The sequence below is a fragment of the Amblyomma americanum genome, chromosome 1 (assembly GCF_052857255.1).
Source record: "Amblyomma americanum isolate KBUSLIRL-KWMA chromosome 1, ASM5285725v1, whole genome shotgun sequence".
Lineage (NCBI taxonomy): Eukaryota > Metazoa > Arthropoda > Arachnida > Ixodida > Ixodidae > Amblyomma > Amblyomma americanum.
Window position 1 is genome coordinate 228468520 of NC_135497.1, and position 9984 is coordinate 228478503.

Consider the following 9984-nt stretch of genomic DNA (forward strand, 5'->3'; position numbering starts at 1 on the left):
GGACAGAATTCTCAAGAGTCTGAATTTTGCAGTTCCCTTTCCCGGCTTCCGAGACCAGCAACACGTGCCAGCACAACTGCTATGGTTTTTGGGCTTCTACCGGGTGACCGTAACACTGACTACGGCGGCGCTGGAGTGCAGCACAGTGTAAAGGTACAAGCTTCATTGTCAAGGAAGCATACCGCCAACAGCGGCGAAAGTTCGCGGACAGAATTCTCAAGAGTCTGAATTTTGCAGTTCCCTTTCCCGGCTTCCGAGACCAGCAACCCGTGCCAGCACAACTGCTATGGTTTTTGGGCTTCTACCGGGTGACCGTAACACTGACTACGGCGGCGCTGGAGTGCAGCACAGTGTAAAGGTACAAGCTTCATTGTCAAGGAAGCATACCGCCAACAGCGGCGAAAGTTCGCGGACAGAATTCTCAAGAGTCTGAATTTTGCAGTTCCCTTTCCCGGCTTCCGAGACCAGCAACACGTGCCAGCACAACTGCTATGGTTTTTGGGCTTCTACCGGGTGACCGTAACACTGACTACGGCGGCGCTGGAGTGGAGCACAGTGTAAAGGTACAAGCTTCATTGACAAGGAAGCATACCGCCAACAGCGGCGAAAGTTCGCGGACAGAATTCTCAAGAGTCTGAATTTTGCAGTTCCCTTTCCCGGCTTCCGAGACCAGCGACACGTGCCAGCACAACTGCTACGGCCTTTGGGCTTCTACCGGGTGACCGTAACACTGACTACGGCGGCGCTGGAGTGGAGCACAGTGAAAAGGTACAAGCTTCATTTCAAGGAAGCATACCGCCAACAGCGGCGAAATTTCGCGAACAGAATTCTAAAGCGTCTAAATTTTGCAGTTCCCTTTCCCGGCTTCCGAGACCAGCGACACGTGCCAGCACAACTGCTACGGCCTTTGGGCTTCTAACGGATGACCGTAACACTGACTACGGCGGCGCTGGAGTGCAGCACAGTGTAAAGGTACAAGCTTCATTGTCAAGGAAGCATACCGCCAACAGCGGCGAAAGTTCGCGGACAGAATTCTCAAGAGTCTGAATTTTGCAGTTCCCTTTCCCGGCTTCCGAGACCAGCAACCCGTGCCAGCACAACTGCTATGGTTTTTGGGCTTCTACCGGGTGACCGTAACACTGACTACGGCGGCGCTGGAGTGGAGCACAGTGTAAAGGTACAAGCTTCATTGTCAAGGAAGCATACCGCCAACAGCGGCGATAGTTCGCGGACAGAATTCTCAAGAGTCTGAATTTTGCAGTTCCCTTTCCCGGCTTCCGGGACCAGCAACACGTGCCAGCACAACTGCTACGGCCTTTGGGCTTCTACTACCGGGTGACCGTAACACTGACTACGGCGGCGCTGGAGTGGAGCACAGTGAAAAGGTACAAGCTTCATTTCAAGGAAGCATACCGCCAACAGCGGCGAAATTTCGCGAACAGAATTCTAAAGCGTCTAAATTTTGCAGTTCCCTTTCCCGGCTTCCGAGACCAGCGACACGTGCCAGCACAACTGCTACGGCCTTTGGGCTTCTACCGGATGACCGTAACACTGACTACGGCGGCGCTGGAGTGGAGCACAGTGTAAAGGTACAAGCTTCATCGACAAGGAAGCATACCGCCAACAGCGGCGAAAGTTCGCGGACAGAATTCTCAAGAGTCTGAATTTTGCAGTTCCCTTTCCCGGCTTCCGAGACCAGCGACACGTGCCAGCACAACTGCTACGGCCTTTGGGCTTCTACCGGGTGACCGTAACACTGACTACGGCGGCGCTGGAGTGGAGCACAGTGAAAAGGTACAAGCTTCATTTCAAGGAAGCATACCGCCAACAGCGGCGAAAGTTCGCGAACAGAATTCTAAAGCGTCTAAATTTTGCAGTTCCCTTTCCCGGCTTCCGAGACCAGCGACACGTGCCAGCACAACTGCTACGGCCTTTGGGCTTCTACCGGATGACCGTAACACTGAACACGGCGGCGCTGGAGTGGAGCACAGTGTAAAGGTACAAGCTTCATCGACAAGGAAGCATACCGCCAACAGCGGCGAAAGTTCGCGGACAGAATTCTCAAGAGTCTGAATTTTGCAGTTCCCTTTCCCGGCTTCCAAGACCAGCGACACGTGCCAGCACAACTGCTACGGCCTTTGGGCTTCTACCGGGTGACCGTAACACTGACTACGGCGGCGCTGGATTGGAGCACAGTGTAAAGGTAAAGCTTCATTGTCAAGAAAGCATACCGCCAACAGCGGCGAAAGTTTGCGGACAGAATTCTCAAGAGTCTGAATTTTGCAGTTCCCTTTCCCGGCTTCTGAGACCAGCAACACGTGCCAGCACAACTGCTATGGTTTTTGGGCTTCTACGGATGACCGTAACACTGACTACGGCGGCGCTGGAGTGGAGCACAGTGTAAAGGTACAAGCTTCATCGACAAGGAAGCTTATCGGCAGCAGCGGCGAAAGTTCGCGAACAGAATTCTAAAGCGTCTAAATTTTGCAGTTCCCTTTCCCGGCTTCCGAGACCAGCGACACGTGCCAGCACAACTGCTACGGCCTTTGGGCTTCTACCGGGTGACCGTAACACTGACTACGGCGGCGCTGGAGTGGAGCACAGTGTAAAGGTACAAGCTTCATTGTCAAGGAAGCATACCGCCAACAGCGGCGAAAGTTTGCGGACAGAATTCTCAAGAGTCTGAATTTTGCAGTTCCCTTTCCCGGCTTCTGAGACCAGCAACACGTGCCAGCACAACTGCTATGGTTTTTGGGCTTCTACCGGATGACCGTAACACTGACTACGGCGGCGCTAGAGTGGAGCACAGTGTAAAGGAACAAGCTTCATTGACAAGGAAGCATATCGGCAGCAGCGGCGAAAGTTCGCGAACAGAATTCTAAAGCGTCTAAATTTTGCAGTTCCCTTTCCCGGCTTCCGAGACCAGCGACACGTGCCAGCACAACTGCTACGGCCTTTGGGCTTCTACCGGGTGACCGTAACACTGAACACGGCGGCGCTGGAGTGGAGCACAGTGTAAAGGTACAAGCTTCATTGTCAAGGAAGCATACCGCCAACAGCGGCGAAAGTTCGCGAACAGAATTCTAAAGCGTCTAAATTTTGCAGTTCCCTTTCCCGGCTTCCGAGACCAGCGACACGTGCCAGCACAACTGCTACGGCCTTTGGGCTTCTACCGGGTGACCGTAACACTGACTACGGCGGCGCTGGAGTGGAGCACAGTGTAAAGGTACAAGCTTCATTGTCAAGGAAGCATACCGCCAACAGCGGCGAAAGTTCGCGGACAGAATTCTAAAGCGTCTGAATTTTGCAGCTCCCTTTCCCGGCTTCCGAGACCAGCAACACGTGCCAGCACAACTGCTACGGCCTTTGGGCTTCTACCGCATGACCGTAACACTGACTACGGCGGCGCTGGAGTGGAGCACAGTGCAAAAGTACAAGCTTCATCGAGAAGGAAGCATATCGGCAGCAGCGGCGAAAGTTCGCGGGAAAATTCTAAAGCGTTGGAATTTTGCAGCTCCCATTCCCGGCTTCCGAGACCAGCAACCAGTGCCAGCACAACTGCTACGGCCTTTGGGCTTCTACCGGATGACCGTAACACTGAATACGGCGGCGCTGGAGTGGAGCACAGTGTAAAGGTACAAGCTTCATCGACAAGGAAGCATATCGGCAGCAGCGGCGAAAGTTCGCGGGAAAATTCTAAAGCGTCGGAATTTTGCAGCTCCCATTCCCGGCTTCGGAGACCAGCAACCAGTGCCAGCACAACTGCTACGGCCTTTGGGCTTCTACCGGATGACCGTAACACTGAATACGGCGGCGCTGGAGTGGAGCACAGTGTAAAGGTACAAGCTTCATCGAGAAGGAAGCATATCGGCAGCAGCGGCGAAAGTTCGCGGGAAAATTCTAAAGCGTCGGAATTTTGCAGCTCCCATTCCCGGCTTCCGAGACCAGCAACCAGTGCCAGCACAACTGCTACGGCCTTTGGGCTTCTACCGGATGACCGTAACACTGAATACGGCGGCGCTGGAGTGGAGCACAGTGTAAAGGTACAAGCTTCATCGACAAGGAAGCATATCGGCAGCAGCGGCGAAAGTTCGCGGACAGAATTCTAAAGCGTCTGAATTTTTCAGCTCCCTTTCTCGGCTTCCGAGACCAGCAACACGAGCCAGCACAACTGCTACGGCCTTTGGGCTTCTACCGGGTGACCGTAACACTGACTACGGCGGCGCTGGAGTGGAGCACAGTGTAAAGGAACAAGCTTCATTGACAAGGAAGCATACCGCCAACAGCGGCGAAAGTTCGCGGACAGAATTCTCAAGAGTCTGAATTTTGCAGTTCCCTTTCCCGGCTTCCGAGACCAGCAACACGTGCCAGCACAACTGCTATGGTTTTTGGGCTTCTACCGGATGACCGTAACACTGACTACGGCGGCGCTGGAGTGGAGCACAGTGTAAAGGAACAAGCTTCATTGTGAAGGAAGCATACCGCCAACAGCGGCGAAAGTTCGCGGACAGAATTCTCAAGAGTCTGAATTTGGCAGTTCCCTTTCCCGGCTTCCGAGACCAGCCACACGTGCCAGCACAACTGCTATGGTTTTTGGGCTTCTACCGGATGACCGTAACACTGACTACGGCGGCGCTGGAGTGGAGCACAGTGTAAAGGTACAAGCTTCATCGACAAGGAAGCATATCGGCAGCAGCGGCGAAAGTTCGCGGACAGAATTCTCAAGAGTCTGAATTTTGCAGTTCCCTTTCCCGGCTTCCGAGACCAGCAACACGTGCCAGCACAACTGCTATGGTTTTTGGGCTTCTACCGGGTGACCGTAACACTGACTACGGCGGCGCTGGAGTGCAGCACAGTGTAAAGGTACAAGCTTCATTGTCAAGGAAGCATACCGCCAACAGCGGCGAAAGTTCGCGGACAGAATTCTCAAGAGTCTGAATTTTGCAGTTCCCTTTCCCGGCTTCCGAGACCAGCAACCCGTGCCAGCACAACTGCTATGGTTTTTGGGCTTCTACCGGGTGACCGTAACACTGACTACGGCGGCGCTGGAGTGCAGCACAGTGTAAAGGTACAAGCTTCATTGTCAAGGAAGCATACCGCCAACAGCGGCGAAAGTTCGCGGACAGAATTCTCAAGAGTCTGAATTTTGCAGTTCCCTTTCCCGGCTTCCGAGACCAGCAACACGTGCCAGCACAACTGCTATGGTTTTTGGGCTTCTACCGGGTGACCGTAACACTGACTACGGCGGCGCTGGAGTGGAGCACAGTGTAAAGGTACAAGCTTCATTGACAAGGAAGCATACCGCCAACAGCGGCGAAAGTTCGCGGACAGAATTCTCAAGAGTCTGAATTTTGCAGTTCCCTTTCCCGGCTTCCGAGACCAGCGACACGTGCCAGCACAACTGCTACGGCCTTTGGGCTTCTACCGGGTGACCGTAACACTGACTACGGCGGCGCTGGAGTGGAGCACAGTGAAAAGGTACAAGCTTCATTTCAAGGAAGCATACCGCCAACAGCGGCGAAATTTCGCGAACAGAATTCTAAAGCGTCTAAATTTTGCAGTTCCCTTTCCCGGCTTCCGAGACCAGCGACACGTGCCAGCACAACTGCTACGGCCTTTGGGCTTCTACCGGATGACCGTAACACTGACTACGGCGGCGCTGGAGTGCAGCACAGTGTAAAGGTACAAGCTTCATTGTCAAGGAAGCATACCGCCAACAGCGGCGAAAGTTCGCGGACAGAATTCTCAAGAGTCTGAATTTTGCAGTTCCCTTTCCCGGCTTCCGAGACCAGCAACCCGTGCCAGCACAACTGCTATGGTTTTTGGGCTTCTACCGGGTGACCGTAACACTGACTACGGCGGCGCTGGAGTGGAGCACAGTGTAAAGGTACAAGCTTCATTGTCAAGGAAGCATACCGCCAACAGCGGCGATAGTTCGCGGACAGAATTCTCAAGAGTCTGAATTTTGCAGTTCCCTTTCCCGGCTTCCGGGACCAGCAACACGTGCCAGCACAACTGCTACGGCCTTTGGGCTTCTACCGGGTGACCGTAACACTGACTACGGCGGCGCTGGAGTGGAGCACAGTGAAAAGGTACAAGCTTCATTTCAAGGAAGCATACCGCCAACAGCGGCGAAATTTCGCGAACAGAATTCTAAAGCGTCTAAATTTTGCAGTTCCCTTTCCCGGCTTCCGAGACCAGCGACACGTGCCAGCACAACTGCTACGGCCTTTGGGCTTCTACCGGATGACCGTAACACTGACTACGGCGGCGCTGGAGTGGAGCACAGTGTAAAGGTACAAGCTTCATCGACAAGGAAGCATACCGCCAACAGCGGCGAAAGTTCGCGGACAGAATTCTCAAGAGTCTGAATTTTGCAGTTCCCTTTCCCGGCTTCCGAGACCAGCGACACGTGCCAGCACAACTGCTACGGCCTTTGGGCTTCTACCGGGTGACCGTAACACTGACTACGGCGGCGCTGGAGTGGAGCACAGTGAAAAGGTACAAGCTTCATTTCAAGGAAGCATACCGCCAACAGCGGCGAAAGTTCGCGAACAGAATTCTAAAGCGTCTAAATTTTGCAGTTCCCTTTCCCGGCTTCCGAGACCAGCGACACGTGCCAGCACAACTGCTACGGCCTTTGGGCTTCTACCGGATGACCGTAACACTGAACACGGCGGCGCTGGAGTGGAGCACAGTGTAAAGGTACAAGCTTCATCGACAAGGAAGCATACCGCCAACAGCGGCGAAAGTTCGCGGACAGAATTCTCAAGAGTCTGAATTTTGCAGTTCCCTTTCCCGGCTTCCAAGACCAGCGACACGTGCCAGCACAACTGCTACGGCCTTTGGGCTTCTACCGGGTGACCGTAACACTGACTACGGCGGCGCTGGATTGGAGCACAGTGTAAAGGTAAAGCTTCATTGTCAAGAAAGCATACCGCCAACAGCGGCGAAAGTTTGCGGACAGAATTCTCAAGAGTCTGAATTTTGCAGTTCCCTTTCCCGGCTTCTGAGACCAGCAACACGTGCCAGCACAACTGCTATGGTTTTTGGGCTTCTACCGGATGACCGTAACACTGACTACGGCGGCGCTGGAGTGGAGCACAGTGTAAAGGTACAAGCTTCATCGACAAGGAAGCTTATCGGCAGCAGCGGCGAAAGTTCGCGAACAGAATTCTAAAGCGTCTAAATTTTGCAGTTCCCTTTCCCGGCTTCCGAGACCAGCGACACGTGCCAGCACAACTGCTACGGCCTTTGGGCTTCTACCGGGTGACCGTAACACTGACTACGGCGGCGCTGGAGTGGAGCACAGTGTAAAGGTACAAGCTTCATTGTCAAGGAAGCATACCGCCAACAGCGGCGAAAGTTTGCGGACAGAATTCTCAAGAGTCTGAATTTTGCAGTTCCCTTTCCCGGCTTCTGAGACCAGCAACACGTGCCAGCACAACTGCTATGGTTTTTGGGCTTCTACCGGATGACCGTAACACTGACTACGGCGGCGCTAGAGTGGAGCACAGTGTAAAGGAACAAGCTTCATTGACAAGGAAGCATATCGGCAGCAGCGGCGAAAGTTCGCGAACAGAATTCTAAAGCGTCTAAATTTTGCAGTTCCCTTTCCCGGCTTCCGAGACCAGCGACACGTGCCAGCACAACTGCTACGGCCTTTGGGCTTCTACCGGGTGACCGTAACACTGAACACGGCGGCGCTGGAGTGGAGCACAGTGTAAAGGTACAAGCTTCATTGTCAAGGAAGCATACCGCCAACAGCGGCGAAAGTTCGCGAACAGAATTCTAAAGCGTCTAAATTTTGCAGTTCCCTTTCCCGGCTTCCGAGACCAGCGACACGTGCCAGCACAACTGCTACGGCCTTTGGGCTTCTACCGGGTGACCGTAACACTGACTACGGCGGCGCTGGAGTGGAGCACAGTGTAAAGGTACAAGCTTCATTGTCAAGGAAGCATACCGCCAACAGCGGCGAAAGTTCGCGGACAGAATTCTAAAGCGTCTGAATTTTGCAGCTCCCTTTCCCGGCTTCCGAGACCAGCAACACGTGCCAGCACAACTGCTACGGCCTTTGGGCTTCTACCGCATGACCGTAACACTGACTACGGCGGCGCTGGAGTGGAGCACAGTGCAAAAGTACAAGCTTCATCGAGAAGGAAGCATATCGGCAGCAGCGGCGAAAGTTCGCGGGAAAATTCTAAAGCGTTGGAATTTTGCAGCTCCCATTCCCGGCTTCCGAGACCAGCAACCAGTGCCAGCACAACTGCTACGGTCTTTGGGCTTCTACCGGATGACCGTAACACTGAATACGGCGGCGCTGGAGTGGAGCACAGTGTAAAGGTACAAGCTTCATCGACAAGGAAGCATATCGGCAGCAGCGGCGAAAGTTCGCGGGAAAATTCTAAAGCGTCGGAATTTTGCAGCTCCCATTCCCGGCTTCGGAGACCAGCAACCAGTGCCAGCACAACTGCTACGGCCTTTGGGCTTCTACCGGATGACCGTAACACTGAATACGGCGGCGCTGGAGTGGAGCACAGTGTAAAGGTACAAGCTTCATCGAGAAGGAAGCATATCGGCAGCAGCGGCGAAAGTTCGCGGGAAAATTCTAAAGCGTCGGAATTTTGCAGCTCCCATTCCCGGCTTCCGAGACCAGCAACCAGTGCCAGCACAACTGCTACGGCCTTTGGGCTTCTACCGGATGACCGTAACACTGAATACGGCGGCGCTGGAGTGGAGCACAGTGTAAAGGTACAAGCTTCATCGACAAGGAAGCATATCGGCAGCAGCGGCGAAAGTTCGCGGACAGAATTCTAAAGCGTCTGAATTTTTCAGCTCCCTTTCTCGGCTTCCGAGACCAGCAACACGAGCCAGCACAACTGCTACGGCCTTTGGGCTTCTACCGGGTGACCGTAACACTGACTACGGCGGCGCTGGAGTGGAGCACAGTGTAAAGGAACAAGCTTCATTGACAAGGAAGCATACCGCCAACAGCGGCGAAAGTTCGCGGACAGAATTCTCAAGAGTCTGAATTTTGCAGTTCCCTTTCCCGGCTTCCGAGACCAGCAACACGTGCCAGCACAACTGCTATGGTTTTTGGGCTTCTACCGGATGACCGTAACACTGACTACGGCGGCGCTGGAGTGGAGCACAGTGTAAAGGAACAAGCTTCATTGTGAAGGAAGCATACCGCCAACAGCGGCGAAAGTTCGCGGACAGAATTCTCAAGAGTCTGAATTTGGCAGTTCCCTTTCCCGGCTTCCGAGACCAGCCACACGTGCCAGCACAACTGCTATGGTTTTTGGGCTTCTACCGGATGACCGTAACACTGACTACGGCGGCGCTGGAGTGGAGCACAGTGTAAAGGTACAAGCTTCATCGACAAGGAAGCATATCGGCAGCAGCGGCGAAAGTTCGCGGACAGAATTCTAAATCGTCTGAATTTTGCAGCTCCCTTTCCCGTCTTCCGAGACCAGCAACACGTGCCAGCACAACTGCTACGGCCTTTGGGCTTCTACCGGGTGACCGTAACACTGACTACGGCGGCGCTGGAGTGGAGCACAGTGTAAAGGAACAAGCTTCATTGACAAGGAAGCATACCGCCAACAGCGGCGAAAGTTCGCGGACAGAATTCTCAAGTCTGAATTTTGCAGCTCCCTTTCCCGGCTTCCGAGACCAGCAACACGTGCCAGCACAACTGCTATGGTTTTTGGGCTTCTACCGGATGACCGTAACACTGACTACGGCGGCGCTGGAGTGGAGCACAGTGTAAAGGAACAAGCTTCATTGTGAAGGAAGCATACCGCCAACAGCGGCGAAAGTTCGCGGACAAAATTCTCAAGAGTCTGAATTTTGCAGTTCCCTTTCCCGGCTTCCGAGACCAGCCACACGTGCCAGCACAACTGCTATGGTTTTTGGGCTTCTACCGGATGACCGTAACACTGACTACGGCGGCGCTGGAGTGGAGCACAGTGTGAAGGTACA